Consider the following 18,414-nt stretch of genomic DNA (forward strand, 5'->3'; position numbering starts at 1 on the left):
ATTAGAAAAATATTGCTATGAGAAATGTCCAAGATTTTACTGCCTATGTTTTCTCTTAGGATTTTTATGGTTCCAAGTATAACATTTAAGTTTTAGTCCATTTGAGTTTATTCTTGTGTATGGTGTAGAAGTTGACCTAGTTTCACTTTTTGCCCATATCTTTCCAAGTTTCCCAACACTATTTATTGAATAGTCCTCTGACTCTTTCTTTTAATGGGAGAAAGAAAATACTGCCAGGATGCCTTAGGAATCTCTTTAAGAATACTGAGGGGCACGTGAATTAAAATAACTTTTGGTATAATTTAGTGTGTGTATGTGTGCATATGCGATTGTGCTCATGTGTGTATTAATTTTTAACAAAAATGTGACTAATTATGGAGAATGCTCATTCAGTATTGCATACTTTTGGGAGGACCTTTTCATTTAAGTCCACTGTGAAATCTCAGAGAAATCCTGAAAACATTAGAACAGATTAAAAAAGAAACTATTTCCTACTCCATTTCTCATCATTTTTTTCAGATGTATCAGCACAAGTCACATGGCAATTTAAGAGCAAGACTGGGGAACAGAACATCCTGAGCATATATACTTTCTGTAAGTTGCCATTATTCCCAATGGTAAAAAATGTTAAAAATCTAAAGTTTGTTTACTAATAAGAAAGCCTAAGCAATAAACAGACTTTAGCCAAAACCAGTTTGGCTCAGTAGACAGAGTGTCGGTCTGTGGACTGAAAGGTCCCAGGTTCGATTCTGGTCAAGGGCATGTACGTTGCGGGCACTGATGGATGATTCTCTCTCATCGATGTTTCTCACTCTCCATCCCTCTCTCTTCCTCTCTCTGTAAAAAATCAATAAAATATATTTTAAAAAATAAAATAGAATAAACAGACTTCATATAAGCCACCTACACAGCCAATACCGTGCAACTCCGAAGTTAAAGACAACCTTGGTGAAACTCACCACAGTGTTCAGTTCAGTAAGTTAAACGCCTGATATGAACTTAGAACACACACCACACACAGTGGACATACCAGTAAGAGTGTGTCGGCGACAGCTGCCGGTGACAAAGCCAGGAAAAGGCAGGTGTGGACTGTGGACGTCACAGCCACATCCTCTAAGCCCGTCATCAGCTTCGGCCCCAAAAGTGGGAGCGCAAATGCAGAGAGGACAAGCCAATGTTTGGGTTCCTTCTGGTCTGTAGATTCTTCCCACGGACTCAGCTCTAATTCATTCATAGATTAAGTAAATCATTGCTCCAAGGAAAGTAGGGGGTTGAGGGACAGTAAGTCTTTCCCCCACACAACAGTGAGATGAAAGGCAGGGAAGTGAGTACCCACTCACCGACACAATGAAGGAACCTGGTGGAACCACCTAGTGGGTGGGAAAGGGTTTGGAGCTTGGCTACAAGTGTGCAGTCAGAGCCACACTCTAAGGCCCTCACAATGGTAATTTTATCATACCATTTAAGAGAACACCATTTTCTTGTGTTTCTATAACTTAAAAGCTATTCTGACACTATAAAACTATAACGTTGGACTTTTATAAATTATTCTTTTGAAGGACTATGAGAAAGCTTACAAGAATTCTGCAGACGGCAGAGGTTATGGGGGAGAAATTGAAAACCTTGGTTCAACATCCTTTACAGGTGCAAGATGTCAGTCTTTGAACTCTTCAGGAATGGAGAACTAGGGGCTCCCAAGTCCTAGGGCCCAGGAAATCAAAATACAGAATTCTATGGGAGATACACTGTAGAGAGAGCAGAGTTTTCTGAAAAGGAAGGGCAAGCAAGCTGCCTTCTTCTCTGCTCTGCCCTGGAAAGGGGATGTGATGAGAAAAAGAAGCAGGGGATAAGAAGCAGCTGGGTCTGACTGCAGTGACACAGCTGTGAGTCTATGAAGGTCATTACCGCTTTAAATATTTAGTCTCAAGGAATAACTCTTTGGTAAAAAGTGGGACTAGGGTCAGACTAAGATAGCCCCACAGATGAAGAAACTGACTTTTACCAGGAGAGCAGAACAAGTATCACTAAGAAGTCATGGCAAACCTAACACAACAGGAGCAGAAATGTGAGCCACACACGCGCGTTTTTCTATTTATTCTCTTCTACTTCCTATGTTTACTTCTCATTATTTACCAGTAACATCTCTTTTTTGGAGGGTGGGGGTGGTGACAAGAGAGAAGGTGACAAGAGATCTATAGTCTTAGTAAATCTACATCTGCCAAGCATAGCTGGTCAGGAGGCAGCAGCTGTCCAATCTGAAGGTGCTGGGCTGGGGGATGGGGTGGCGCTGAGGTTAGTTAGATTAGCGGACCCTCTGATCTGAAGCGAAGAAAACAATGAATGCAGCTCCTCGTTTTCAACTTCCCCTGGACATTCCAGAAAGACTTGGAAAGTCCTCCTTCTGCCATCACCTCACTCCATCTAAGTTCCAAATAGCCACAATCAGGTCTATAGAGCAGCCCAAATAATTTCCATCATTCACCTGAAAATTCTGGTTTGGCCAAACCCCAAGGCTGAGTTATGTCAGTCAAAGACCTGCCCACAGGCACAGTGGCTGCCAGCTTCCACACACAAAAAGCCACCTTTGATTCCTCCCTCCTCCCACCACTCAACAACCAACCAGCTGCAAAGCCCTGCTGCTCCTTCGGAGCAATGTCAGTTGTATCCACTCTTTTCTAGTCCCACCAGTTCAGCACCATTATACCACATGTCTACATTACTGAGATAGCCATCTAGATCTCCTCGCATTTTCATTCTTCTCTGTACTTTTCCTTTATTCTTCTGCTGGATTAATCTTGAAACACCGCGTTGATGTGACCACTCTCCTACAAGCAATCAATTTTCACCCACTCCCCAACGGCTTCAGAATCAAAGTTTCATGCAATCCATCAGTGCTTGCTTCAATTTGAGTGCTAGCTTCCTTTCTAGAGGAAGCATATTCTTTTGATGACTTGTTTTCCTGCTTCACACTGGGTAAATTCTAGGTAATTAATTCTGCCACACGAGGCCAACTGTAGTGGAAAGCGAATGTGTAAACTGTATTCAGTGTCATCACGGGAACCAGGGAAGCACAGGGGAAGACGTGCAATGCTTCCTGAGAGGGTTCAGGGACTTTGCAGAAATGTGACAACTAGGCCAAGCCCTCCAAGATGTTTCAGGTCTAAGGAGACTGCTAATTAAACAAACTGTGGTTGGCTCTCCAAACAGATAAAAAGGATAAGCAAAGGCAGGGCTCCTCAGTCCTAGTTCCCAAGAACTGAAAATACAGAATTCCAACAAAGGTTCACTGTGGAGAGAGGATTTTTATGGATTCACTTTTCATATTTAAATATCTGATCCAACTTGAATTTATTTTAGTGTAGAGACCTACTTCCCTATCCCTAAGCCAAAGTTTCCTAATTACTCGAATGCCAAATATTGAAAAAACCATCTTTCCACTACCTTGAAATGTTAAATGTTATTTTATACTAAATATTTAAGTCTTAGGTTCTATTTCTGAATTTCCTATTCTGCTCCACTGATCTTCCTATTCATTAGGACTCAAAAAGTACAAATTTTAAGGTGAAAATTTCAATGGATCTACCTACATAAAAATTAAGGACACCATAGACAATGTTAACAGAAAAGTGGCAGGCTGGTAGAAGGGGTTTACTATGGCTAAGAAAATGAACTGATAGCTAGAATATATGAAAAACTCTTGAAAATCAACAAGAAAGACAGGAAACTCATTAGAAAAAAAAGGAACAAGAACCATGATTAAGCAGAATACAAGAGAGAAAACCCAAGTGACTAAACTAAAGAAGTCCAAGTTAAAATGAACATAAGATATTATTTACACCTACTGTATTGACAACTAAAAAATTACAAATATCAGCAAGGATGTGGTAAAATTGGAACCCACATGTACTGCTGTTGGGAGTGTTAAACCATTCTCTAGGCCAGTGGTTCTCAACCTTTCTAATGCTGTGACCCTTTAATACAGTTCCTCATGTGGTGGTGACCCCAACCATAAAATTATTTTCGTTGCTACTTCATAACTGTAATTTTGCTACTGTTAATGAATCGTAATGTAAATATCTGTGTCTTCTGATGGTCGTAGGCTCTACAGCAGCAGTTCTCAACCTGTGAGCTAAAAATTTACCTGGGAAAGGTTGACCTGATCCAATTTATGAAAGAAACTAAGCTGGAACTATAAATAGGTTCCCTCACATTCAACTATAAGGCTTGGTACCTTCTAGGTGGGGGGAAAGAAATCATATCCTGTAAGACTTAGGTTCCCAACAGGCAGGCTAAACAAAATCACAGAGGTGATTATTGTCTATGTTAATTCTGAACATGAATAGGAAACTTAACCACCTTAACCAAGTGATGTGGCACTAATTTTGCTTAGCATGTCTGTAATACACTTTTAAAGAGAACTGCTCCAACTCATTGCCAAGGTAAACGCTTCACAAAAGAGAATATCCAGGTGCGGATCCTGGGATTCTGAACTCCATGGATGCCATGATACAGGTTTTTAGGCCTTCATCCGTGTCTAGTCACCCACTATTAACCGCAGCTTAGCTGGGAAAGGGGTAGAAATAAGCTTCTTAAAAATCTCCCCTCGAGGGAGGGTATATATGGGGGGGGGGATGTTAAAATATGTACACAGATAATAATTTAATAAAAAAAAAATCTCCCCTCTCTCCTTTCCATGTCAGACCCTACACTAGGGTAGGATCAACGCTCCACCTAAGCCCTACCCTTAGATCTCTCATTCTCTCCTACTTCCATTCACAGGAATTTTATGAAGACTTGTTGCCAAATCTATAAAAACAACCTTGGGACAGAAATTATCTTTAAAGCTATATTGTAAGAAACCCTAACAACCAAGCCATTATAAAAAAAAAAACAGATAGGTGTTTTGTTTTGTTTTTTTAACCTTCAAGAACATTAAAAATGAAGTTTTACTAGTATAGTAGAATTGTTTCTGAACCATGAATGGGTTTTTTCCTATGGTTAAGCAGTGGGTGAAAATAAAGAGAATGACCATCTTTGGTGAAAAGCACACACTCTTTGATGAAATGGTCAGTGAACACAAAATACTAGCGCTGTTGGCCTTAATGCTAGTAGCTCTACATGTATTGATGTGATAGGCACTTTGCTCTGATTTACTTAAACATTAAAGAAGAAACTTTTAGTGTTTCTCCCTGGTTCTGTGTTAATTCCTGTGACATGTGTTGACAAAAATTAATTTTATACTAAGAAATTAACTAGGTGATGGAGCTATAAATGATGCCAATACTCTTTTATATTGTTTTATTAACCCAATTCATAAGTTAAAAGGAAACTGAGTACTGAAGTCCTTTCTTTATATTATTCACCTTTTATCAGGGCTTTAAAAACATCCTTGACCAAATTAACCATTTCATTTCTCACCTAAAAATAATTTATAGACAAGCTCCATAAAAATGAGTTTAGTCTAGTTATCACAGCACATCTGATAATTCTGAGCAAAACTCAGTTCAAGCTCTAATTTTACACATGAAGTACAGTCTCTGTAACCTTCCATCCCTCACTGTACCAAAGATGCACACATAGATATGCTGACCTAGTAGAGAGACGCAAGTAGTTGTTGGTCCTGTAGTTAATTTTCTTTCAAGTTTTCTACTGTCCAAAACTTTGCTAAAAATAAAACAAATGTTTAGTCCAACAATCTCCAATGAATATCAAGTAGGACTTCCCATCCTGGATTACTTTTGATACCACAGGCCTGTCAACGTTGGCACTGTCCATTTTCCAATCTATGCTTCCAGGGAACCTGTCTGTAAGAACAGAGGAGTTTCAGTGTCTCTTTAGAATCTGCCCTAACCTTATCTCTTCAGTCTCCCTTTCCACCACATCAATCCTTTATCCAGCTTGGTGCCCTCAATGTTCTGCTCAGCTGTGAGCCACATTTTGACTGCTTCCTCCATCACTCTCCCCTCAGTCTGCACCAGACAGTCTCTCACAGTGCTCCTCTTCTCTGACCTTGATCATCACATCTGGTTTCTTATGCATGTAATTTTTTTTTTCTCAATTAGACTATAAGCTCCTTGTAGGCAAAGCTCTCTCTCTCTCTCTCTTTTTTCTCTATGTACATAAATCTTTATTTTCTTTACTTATTTAAGCTCTTTCTCTTTTAATGTAGCCACAGAATTTTAGAAAATATTTGTCACAAAATATAGACTTAATTATCCATTACTTAAACAAAATTTATATTTTAAAATTCTAAAAACATCTTATTTTTTGTAAAAAAAAAAAAAAAATTAGAGTCCTTTAAACAGACCTGTGATCTAAAAGGAAAGCTTAAACACTTAGTGTTTCGAATATGTTCATAATGTTGTGGTGACCGTCCTTTATCCTCTATCCCCTATATTACATATAGAGGCCAACTCCTTCAAATTTAGGAGAAATTACTTCCATTTAATCTATGGGTTTTAATCAAGGGCAAGTGGGAAACAGAAGGGGGGCGGACAACTTTACATACAGCCATAGAAGAGACACTTCACTTAGCTTCACAAACAATAATATGTGAAAAAACTGGTACCGATAAAAAACTGGTACACCAGATCCACTAAACCAATCATGTTCCAAATGTTAACGTGTAATAAATATCACCATCAACGTATGCCCATGTACATCTGCAGATGCAACCCATGGCCAAAATTTCCTTCAAAAATGGATCTGCACACACACAGGCTGAAATAAAATACACACGTAGTAACTTTTCTTTAGTTTGGGGTGTTTCTCAAAGTCAAGAAACCAAAAACCTTGGAAAGGAAAGAATGCTTTCAAAAATATTCAGAAGGCAAACTAGCAAACGAGCAAACAGCGTCCTCCTGCACTGCAAATCGAAGGGAAATCCACCTCAGCGTGAGGCTGGAGGTTGGGGAAGGTGGAGTGCAGTTAGTTTTGTTCAGGAGTTTTCAAATGTTGATGTGCTTAATGGTTTAGCATCTGCTTCCTGATGCTGCCTTTTCTCTGATTGCATGTTTTCTTTTCTTCTGAAATGCCTTCAGTAAGAATTTAGGACCTTAAGCTCTAACTGGCACTAAAGGGTATTAAATACAATTAAACATTTTAAAGGCTAGTAATTTTACTTCTCCAGAGCAATTACTATGCTTTCATTTAGACTTTTTTTTTTAAAGCTCTTTCTGAACAGTGTAGAAAAACAAGGTTGATTTCAGACTGTCTCAACTGTGAATAGTTTCAACTATTAATAGGAGGCAGTGTTTTCCTCAGGGCCACACACCACATGAAAGTAACTGATTCGCCTACACTAAGCAAACAAGTTCAGGATAGAGGCCTTGCCTAGGCAGGCTGGTTCGCAGCCCCCAAGGGGAGGAGTCTCCTACTACCAGTTTTCTGTCTCTCATTGAACAGAAAATGTGGAAATTAGTTTTTCCTAACATAGAACCTCGTTGTTTTCAGGTGAAGTTCTATGTTAGGAAAATCTAATTTCCACATTTTCTGTTCAATGATAAATAGAAAACTGGTAGTAGGAGACTTCTTCCCTTAGGGTCTGCATGTGGGTGGGAGGTGCAATGTGGGGGATAAGGATGCATATGTAATACCTTAATCAATAAAGAAATTTAAAAAAAAAAAAACCTGGCTAGATTTCAGTTTAACACCTGGTAACAAAACCTATGGCCCAGGAAAAAGCAAACAGACAAGCACTACCAAGGGGAAAACCTAGTTCTATTGGATGAAATGTTTGCAAAGATAGACCCTTCAACATTTTATTTCTAGTTCATTAAAAAGAAAAAAGAAAAAAAAAAAAAGAAGACATTCTACATGCCAATTGCATTTCTAGATTGTTTAGCAAATTAAAAAAAAAAAAAAGAAGAAAATTCCAGTTTCAGTTGTTCTGTTGATAAACAAGTTTGTATGCTTTCTCTTTATGTATTCAGCAAAAACTACCAGAGCTACTCTGGTGAGATAAAATGTAGTACTTCTTATTTAGAAGCAATAATTATACCTTATTGTTTTATATTGTGTGTTTTTTCTGAGAAGCTCCAAATTCTTAGCTAATTTTTTCATTCATTGTCAAATAAAAACAAAGCTGAGAGCATGTTCCTTTAGCACTGGAATTTATAAACCCCGATCAGACTGGAGGCAGACATCTGGCTTATGTATCTTATCTCAAATTGAACAGATTCAAATCCAAGCCAGGGAATGCACAGCTCACACAAGACCCGCTGGGTCAATCCACTGCATCAAACTTTAATCTTATCTTCCAAAATCTCTCTGCTGGCCCTGGTCAGGGAAAGGGAAGAAGAGCATTTAACCTGTGGATGTAGGTACAGAGGCTCCCTTCTCCCCAGAAGCTTCTTTGGTCCTGCCTGGAAACCTAGTAACAAATAGCTCAAATTACTCATTTCAAATCCAGGCCTTTGGGCACAAATTCATATCCCAATTTTAATGGAGAGGAAGAGATAAGAGCCTTTCAGTAATTTTTCAAGAAATGGGGACAAGCAAATGTTTGTTGAAAAAACTGGATGACTCCAACTAAGAGTTAAGATGATCCTAATGTCAGAAATTCAAGGACTCCCAGGACTGCCTATTAACCTCTCTGGGAGAAAGCACAACCTTTCAGTAGCTCAACAGTGAGTCTGACAATTAAGTCATGACAAAGGCCTCTTGGTAAACTTCACCACCTTGGCAAACCAAAGCAAAACCAACATCCTTATGAAATGAGAATTAGCTGTGAAATACTATAAAAACACTATATTTTTATGTGAATTTTTAAATTCACTATTTAAAGAAATTATTTAAAATTATAATTGGCATACCATATTATATTAGTTTAGATGTACAACACAGTGGTTAGACATTTACATATCTTACAAAAGTGATCACGACAATAAATCTAGTACCCATCAGACACCATGCATAATTATTTTATTATTGACTATATTCACTATATTCACTATGCTGTACTTTACATCCCCATGACTAACTTTATAACTGGCAGTTTGTACCTTTACCCTTTTTGCCCATTTTGCTCCCCACCCCCACCAAATTTGGTAACCATCAATTTATTCTCTGTATCTAGCAGTTTGTTTCTGTTTCATTTACTACTTCTTCTTCTTCTTCTTCTTCTTCTTCTTCTTCTTCTTCTTCTTCTTCTTCTTCTTTTTTTTTTTTTGGTTCCACCTAAAGATGAAATCATATGGTATTTGTCTTTCTATGTCTGACTTATTTCACCTTAGCATAATATCCTTTAGGCCCATTCATGCTGTCACAAATTGAAAGACTTCATTCCACTTTATGGCTGAGTAATATTCCATTGTAAATATGTGCCACATCTTCCTTATTCATTAGTCTATTGATGGACTCTTAGGTTACTCCCATAGCTTGGCTATTATAAACAATGCTGCAGTGAATATAGGGGTGCAGTTATCTTTTTGAATTAGTGTTTTGGATTTCTTGAGATAAATACCCAGAAATAGGACTGCTGGGTCATAAAGTAGTTCCATTTTTAATATTTTGAGGAACTGCCACTGTTTTCCATAGTGGCTGCACCAGCTTACAATCCCACCAACAGTATGTGAAGGTTCCCTTTGCTCCTCATCCTCACCAACACTTGTTCTTTGTTAAATTTTTGATAAAGCCATTCTGTCAGATGTGAAGTGATCTGCATTTCCCTGATGACTAGTGATATTGAGCATCTTTATATATACCTCTATGTCCTCTTTGGAGAAGTGCCTATACAGGTCCTTTGCCCATTTTTTAAATTGATTTTAGAGAGAAAAGTAGAGAGAGAGATAGAAACGTCGATGAGAGAGAATCATTGGTTGGTTGCCTCTTCCACGATCAAGCTTGCAACCCAGGAATGTGCTCTAACTGGGAATCAAACCATGACCTCCTAGTTTCATAGGCTGACACTCAGCCATTGAGCCATGCCAGCCAGGCTGCCCATTATTTTAATTATATTGTTTTTTTTGATGTTGGGTTGTATGTATTCTTTATCTATTTTGCATATTAACCTCTTACCAGATGTATCATTTGCTAATATCTTCTCCCATTCAGTAAGTTGCCATTGCATTTTGTTGGTGGTTTCCTTCACAATGATTAGACTGAATAACGTAAAGCTGTCATTTGTGTAGTTCAAAAATAGTTGAATATCAGTAATTTTATATGGCTAACTTAATGTTTTGGCATTGAACTGATAATTAACATTGTAAAAAAGTAAAGTGTTTCTTGAAATTAAACTTTGATTTAAATATGGTTTTATTACATGCTGATACTAAAATATTTTTCCTCAGAAAATATCTAAAATCATAATAGAGATCAATAGGAAAAAAAAGTCTAATATATAATATTTTCCTCACATACTTTTTAAATATTTATGACTCATAAATACAGATTGAGCTCCTGCTAATATATATGCACTATTCAGTGTGTGGGGGGTACAAGTTAGCATATGAGGAAAGTGAGGTCCAATGCCTGCAGGTTGATTTGGCAAGTCAGAAAGAACTGGATGTATTCTAGGTCATTAGCTCTCCACTCTAGAATAAAATAAAAGTTTTAAAAACTTTCTTTGCACCAAAACTTCTATTTGACATTTGACATTTTTTTGTGTCCGCCTCTGTTTGTACCATACTATCTTCATCTTTCTGTATTCCCTTTCTCAGCTATGATCATCCCACTCAACTTCAAGTTATTCCTTCATATACAAATGCCTACTGCACAGTAAAGCCAAATACAAATCTGCTCTGCACATAAACCTTCAGTGCTGAATGCCCCAAAGTCAAGGCTAAACTCTTCATCATGATAATCAAAGCCACAATTCTACCATTCTAATTTCCCACTCTCCTTCCCTTGTGGCCCAGCTCCAACGCTACATCCTCCAACAGATGTTCTGACAGATGTTCTGACCTCTGCTCCCAAGACACTTGTAGGCCTCTGGTATCAACTCCTATTGACATTTATTTTCTCTCCTTTACTAGGTCACAGTTTCTCAAGGACAGGGAACACACCTTGTTCATTTCTATATTATCAGTTGTGCTTCCCATGGTAGGAATGTAAATGTTTGTGAAAGCTCTTCAAACCCTCTGAATCACTTATTTTTAATTATATATTTACCTTTGGAAGTATTACTTATGCCCCCCTTTTTCCCCATTGACCTCTTCTAGCCTGCCCTTGCCCCCTGCCCCATACAAGTTCTTTGGTTGATCTCTTTCCACCCACCCACCCTTCCCTGCCTTCTCTCTGAGATTCTTCAGCCTGTTCCATGCTTCTGTATCTCTGGATCCATTTTGTTCATCAGTTTATTTTGTTCATTACATTCTACATATGAGTGAGATCATGTGATACTTGTCTTTCTCTAACTGGTTTATTTTGCTTAGCATAATACCCTTCAGGTCCTTCCTTGCTGTCTATCTTAAAGGATAAGTGATCCTTCTTTTTTACTGCTGCATAGTATTCTGTGTATAAATGTACCCCTATTTTTTTTTTTTTATTAACTCATCTACTGATGGGCATTTGGGCTGTTTCCAGATTTTAGCTATTGTAAATTGTGCCGCTATGAACATAGGGGTGTATACATTCTTTCTGATTGGTGTTTTGAAAGCCTCTGAATCTACAGAAAATACCATATGCACCATTTTGGAAGGTAGAAATCAACCAAACTAACCAGTGTAGTCTAATATATAAGAGAACAGCCTTTTTTTGTATATAAGATAATTCCTTTAAGTAGACTGTGCAAAATGAACTATTTTAAATATGCTCACAAAATTGGATTTGTAAAAGAAAGCTGTGATGAATCATCCTACCTAATAAAAGAGTAATATGTAAATTAACATCACTCCACTACACCCACAAGCCACACCCACCAGCCATGCCCACCAGCCAATCAGAGCAAGTATGCAAATAAACCCAACCAAGATGGCTATAGCCACAGAGAGCAGGAAGGAGGCTTGAGTTTCCCTGGCAATAGAGGAAGTCAAGCTTTCAACCTGCCCTTGCCGGCCTAGGTCTCCACTCAAGGCTACAACGTTTCAATTATAGAAGGTAAACAAATCCAAACAGAAATGGTGGCAGCCACAGAGCTGGAAAGAGCAGAAGGCTAGGGTTGCCTCTGGCAATGAAAGAAGCAAAGCTTTCCACACACCCTGGCCAGCCCAGGCCTCAGCTTAAAGCTACAAAATTTCAATTATAGAAATACACAAGTCCCAACAGAAATGGCTGCCAGCCACGGAACAAGCAGGAGGCTTGGCTCCGCTCCAGGCTACAAAGTGTCAATTGTAGAAGGTAAATATATCCCAGATACCAGGGCATCTGCTTGGGTTGCCAGGGGGCATGGCTGGCCTGCAAACCACCACAGGCCCTTCGCCCAGGCCACCCCACACCCCAAGGGAACCCCCACCCTGATCCGGGACACCCTTCAGGGCAAACCAGCCGGCCACCACCCATGCACCAGGCCTCTATCCTATCTAATAAAAGAGTAATATGCAGATTGACCATCACTCCAACACATAAGATGGCTGCCCCATGTGGACACAAGATGGCCACCACAAGATGGCCAGCAGGGGAGGGCAGTTGGGAGGCACCAGGCCTGCAAGGGAGGGCAGTTGGAGGTGATCAACCCTGCAGGGGAGGGCAGTTAGGGATGACCAGGACGGCAGAGGAGGAAAGTTGGGGGCAAACAGGCTAGCAGGGGAGTGGTTAGGGGGTGATCAGGCTGGCAGGTAGGAGCGGTTAGGGGCAATCAGGAAGGCAGGCAGGTGAGCAGTTGGGAGCCAGCAGTCCTGGATTGTGAGAGAGATGTCCGACTTCCCTAAATGGGCAGTGGGATATCCCTCTAGGGGTCCCAGATTGGAGAGGGTGAGGGCTGGGCTGAGGGACACCTCCCCACACACCCGTGCATGAATCTCATGCACTAGGCTTCTAGTAAATTCATAATCTCCAGTTTCAAGGTCTGAGAGAGGCGAAAACAGCCACTTAATCCTGCCCCAAATTTTACTGAGTAGGAAACCAAGTTCCTAGGATCATACAGCTATTTAGTGATGATACCTGAGGTGGTTCCCCTCACTTTCAGGTTAGTACTGCTCTTTTTCCCTATGCTAGGTTCTACTGACCTGCTAATTTAAATAAATAAATTGTAAGCTGCAAACATCAAAAATAGAAGCATAGAGGACTAATTATATTTGTATGTACAATTACTATCTCAATGCTCAGCACACTGTAGGTGTCCTAACAGTCTACAAATATCACCAAATGAATAGATAAACACCCAGGCCTTTGGATCAACAGCGAAAATAAGCGCAATTTTAAACATTTCAAAGCACTAGTCAGACAACTAGTTTCCTAGAAGTAACAACAGAAGCATGAAAGAGAAAACAGAAAAAAAATAACAAAACAGCAGAGTAAATATTTGAGAAGGAAGATCATATACAAACTGAGAGCTATAAAAATAACTAAGCTTAAGCTAATACAAAAGAGAATTAAATTGCTCAACAAACAGTTTTCCAAAGAAGATCTGTAAATGGTCGAAAAGCACATGAAAAGATGCTCAACATTATTAGTCATTAGGGAAATAAAAATCAAAACCAAATGAGATACTACTTTATGCCCATGAGAATGGCAATTAAATAAAAAAAAAAACCTTTGGAAAAATTATAAGTGTTGGCGAGGATGTAGATAAACTAGACCCCTCCTACATTACTGGTAGGAATGTACAATGGTGCAGCTACCATAGGAAACAGTTTGGTGATTCCTCAACAGGTTAAACATTGAATTACTATATCAATCAGGAATTCCACTCTTTGGTTTACTAGTAGACCCAAAAGAACTGAAAACAAGTGTTCAAACAAATGCTCGTAGCAGAATTATTCACAACACTCAAAAGGGAAAACAACCCAAATGTTCATGAACTGATGAGTGTATAAACAAATTATGGTACATCCATCAATGAGATAGTCTTCAGTTATAAAAACGAATGAGGTACTTATACATGTTACAGTGTGGATGAATCTCAAAAGTATTACTAAGTGCAACAAACCAGACACAAAAGGCCACATGTTGTATGATTCCATTACATGAAATATCCAGAACAAACAAATTCATGAAGAGAGAAAGCAGATTAGAGGTTGCCAGGGACCAGAGTAGGGAGGAAATGAGGAAGTGACTGCTTAATAGATATGGGTTTTCCTTCGGGGTGATGAAACAGTTTTGGAACTAGATAGTGGTGATGACTGCATAATATTGTGAATATACATTTATTTACACTTTAAATATGTGCAGTTTATTGAATGCCAATTATACCTCAGTAAAGATATTTAAATTTAAAAAAGATTGGAAAAGATACATCAAACAAATAATAACAACAGCAACAATGAAAAGATCACTTCTGTCTATATTACATGAGGCTAAATAGATTTTAAGTAAAAAGTCCTCAGTAGTGATAAAAGTAACTATGTAATTATGAAAGTTCAATTCCTATTTGACTTTGCATATCTAACAATATAAACTTATAAATGCATATGGTCAGATACTAAAATATAAAGTTGTATGCACAGGTAATCTCAGAGTACCAGATGTTGTCAAATCCCCCATTATAGTGGGATCTTTCAATATAGCTCAGTTATTAACAAGTTAAGAAGATACAAAGTTAATGATGAATAATGCAGTTAATAAAGTTCATTGAATGAATATCTGTAGACCTCTACAAAAAAATAAATAAATAAACACATATAATGTGAGTGTACTGAACTCCACTGACTTATACACTTTAACATGGTAAATTTAATGTTATGTGTATTTTACTGAGAAAGAGAGGAGAGAGAGAGAGAGAGAGAGAGAGAGAGAGAGAGAGAGAGAGAGAGAGAGAGAGAGATGGAGAGGGAGAGGGAAAATATCAAGTCTTTACAGTGCTAGGGTCTTTGGAAATATCCAGTCTGAAGATATACATTCACAAAGAGCTATCATATCCAGCTCCAGTAAGGCAAAGTACAGTGTTCTGCCCTATACATTTCTTTACCTGTCTGCATGAACCGTAACCCAGCACTTACTTTCTTAAAAACAGGTTTCAAGATTAATTCTGTGAGTCCCCAAGAAGGACAGGACATTATTTTTTTAAAATATGTTTTAAAAATATATATATTTTATTGATTTTTTTTACAGAGAGGAAGGGGGAGGGATAAAGAGTTAGAAACATCAATGAGAAAGAAACATTGATCATTTGCCTCCTGCATACTCCCTACTGGGTGTGCCCACAACCAAGGTACATGCCCTTGACCGGAATCAAACCTGTGACCCTTCAGTCTGCAGGCTGATGCCCTATCCACTGAGACAAACCGGCCAGGGTAAAAATATGTTTTTATTGATTTCAGAGAGGAAGGAAGAGGAAGAGAGAGAGAAACATCAATGATGAGACAGACTCGTTGACCGGCTGCCTCCTGCATGCCCCTTATTGGGGATTAAGCCCACAACCTGGGCATGTGCCCTGAATAGGAATCGAACTGTGACCTCCTGGTTCATAGGTCAACTTTCGACCGCTGAGTCAAACCGGCAAGGCAGAACAGGGCATTGCTGAGAGGTGCAGCTTCTCTGTGACTCCCTACAGAGGCTGTTATCAGTGACTCCACTTCATTTGACCTTCCTGTGTCTGGGCAAATAGAGGTTTTTCTACCAGGGCCCCGGGGCTCCTTCAAAGATCCAAGAGGAGAATGCTGCAGGCATTAGAGGGAGGGAGAGTTGCAGAGCCCATCATCTTTAGAGCACAGAGGGAAGCCTCCATCACTGCCACCAGAAAGAGCATGGAAACTGAAACGAAATGCTGCCTTTCACCAGCAAAGGAAAGAGCTCAAGTTCTGGGATGCTCCTAGGATTCCCTGGCACCTTCCCCCAAATGGCCTCTGTGCCACTGGCAGCTGTCCCACAACCAGGTAGATAAGATGCACTTGGACTTTTTGTTCCAGAGGATCTCCTGTTCTCTGCTTCACCCAAGCCTTTCACCTCTCTCCCTTCAGACTTCAAGGCTTCCAACCCACCTCTTGTAGTTATTTGAGATGATGGTTAGAATCAACACAGGTGACAACTATAGCTCCTTAGGTGTCTGAGAACTTTGGAACCAGGGCCAGGGGTATCTTCAGCTCCTGAGGATGGCTTACTCCATCTGGTTTAATCAGTTTGGGCCATATGGCTGTTATCGAGATATGTTTGTATGCTCAGTGACTAGCTCAGGGCTCAGGGCTCCGCACACTGTAGGTGCTCAAACAGTGTACAAAGATGTCTGGGTGAGTTAAGAACAGCAGAGCCTGCACCCAAACAGGCAGCCCCACCTCCTCCCCGCCCCCCCCCCCCCCCAAAGAGGCCACCAGGGAGTCAAACACATTCAAACTTTCTTAAAAGGATCTTTCTAGCCGTCTCTAAATTAGTATTTTCATTTTGGCTTTCTGATCTCTAGTAATGGAGAAAATGTGTTACTTTTTAAATGACTAGCATCCACAAATTTCAGAGGAAAGCTCATTTGAAGTGCTGTTAGCAAGAACTATATCCAGTCACATAAAAATGGCTATTACTGATCTGGGCAAGAACATACACAAGATTCCATACGTACGTTGTCAGGTTTGGCAGGAGATTTTAGACAACTTCCACCCTTCCCACCCAGTCCCAGTAAATAGGGCATTTGTTTGTATTTCCACATTGACCTCATGAAGGAAAATACCTCCTCCACCTGGGAAAACAATCTAGCATTCAGACATGGAACTTTGAGGGCAAACTTCGTAGTGCGTGTTAGAGCACTAAGTATGCATTGCTTAAAAAAAAATAAAGCAGAAAAGTATCTTTAATAAAGGTTCCTCCTGAGAGCATTTTCCTCAAGTTTACACTTAATACCTGGTTTACTATTTCTATACCTTTCAGAAAGACAGGTTAAAAAAAAGTGTTCTCCAATAAAATTGGAGATAGAAGAAGCCTTATTCCTATAGTCCCCAGCCACAGACCTGAACAGTTCAATCTGTTCAGGGGGGAAAAAGACACACACACACAAAATCATTTTTCTTAACTCATATTGAGTTTTCTGCTCTGCACCAACTCCTTTTAACTTGGCAAAGAGTTAAAAGTTTTCTGAGGTTAGTTCCTGCGGTTAAAAAAAAAAAGAAAGAAAGAAAGAAAGAAAGCTAAATGCTTAAATTTAGACTCTGTAAAACAATACTGGGAAAGTTTCAAAGCTTTGGAGAAATACTGGAGTTTATTTTATTGCCTTTTATTAAATTGCATCACATCCAACACATTTTCCTCTCTTTTTAATCCCTCCTGCCCCGGCTCAGTGGCAGACCCTACACGTGCCTTCGTGATTCAGTTACCTGCTGGGGGTCAGAGGTGGTGGAGCAGGGGTGGGGAAGAAAATCCACTGTGCATTCTCAGCAGGACCCAAGTTCAACAGGTGGCTGTAGCCACCTCCTGCCAACATTAGGCGCTCACCCTCCTCTCCGCCTGGTAAGGGACAGAGCACCGACGGGAGTTCGCGGGCCACGGCGGCAAGTGGGGCCACGACGCCCTCCCACCGCTCCAGGAAGCACGGAGGGGGCAGGGAGGAGTGTTAGGAACCCCGGACCCATCTGCGCCCAAAGCTAAACACGTATCACGGACCACCCGGCGCCCCGCAATAGGACCACCTGGGAGCCGAGAACGCCGCGTCCTCCACCCCGCCCTGGACGGGGGTGCCCTGGGACCCCTCAAGTCCCCAAAGAGGGACCGGGCTTCCCGGGAGCGAGGCCGCCGGGCTGACCACGGTCCCCCGGGTTGCGCCAGTCTCTCCTAACTCCCAGGACCCGGGACAGGCGATGCGGAGAAGGGGAGCGCGCAGGGGGAGACCCACGCAAGGACGGCCCCGCAGGGAAGAGTGGGGAGCGCAGGCAGCGGGCCACAGGAAAGGGGGTCACCCTTCTCCACCCAAAACCCGCCGGACCTTAGCCTCCCTCATCACACTCCCAGTGCCACCCGGCTCGCCGCCGCCGTGCCAAGGAGGCGACCGGCTGCCCGGACGTCACCCGCCGCTGTGACCCCGCCGGCGACAGAGAAGTCCGCACTCACCTGGCACAGCCCGCTCTCCGGGGGCGCAGGCTCCCCCCGCCCGCCGCCCGGAGCCCTCGCGCCGCCGGACAGCCGGTCGCTCGCGCGCGTCTCGACGACTGTCCCGGGCCGCCCGCCGCGCGCTCGCCGCCGCCGCGCACTGCCCGGCCCGCGCCTGTGCGCGCCCCCGCCGCCGCTCGCTCCCGCGCCTTGCGCCGCCCCGCCCCGCCGCGCGCTCCCTCCCCACCCGCCGCCCCGCGGCCAACCTACCCCCGGGGCGCACCGGCCGGCCCGGCCCCAAACGCAGAGCGCGCGCCCGGGCTGCCTGGACAGCCCCGCGGGGAGCTGCGCGCCGCCGCCTCTGCAGGGACC

At 41.3% G+C, this 18,414-nt stretch overlaps 1 protein-coding gene across 1 annotated transcript in view; it reads right to left on the bottom strand.

Annotated features, from left to right (window-relative positions):
• PROSER2 (proline and serine rich 2) overlaps nucleotides 1–18,202 on the bottom strand; it is a 47,509-nt gene extending 29,307 nt beyond the window's left edge. Inside the window, exon 1 of the mRNA XM_084876290.1 lies at nucleotides 18,064–18,202. The gene's annotated coding sequence lies outside the window, so the exon portion shown is untranslated. The remainder of the gene's footprint in view (nucleotides 1–18,063) is intronic.
• Between the last annotated feature and the right edge of the window lie 212 nt (nucleotides 18,203–18,414).

Source organism: Pipistrellus hanaki (assembly GCF_964339955.1).
Source record: "Pipistrellus hanaki genome assembly, chromosome: 1".
Lineage (NCBI taxonomy): Eukaryota > Metazoa > Chordata > Mammalia > Chiroptera > Vespertilionidae > Pipistrellus > Pipistrellus hanaki.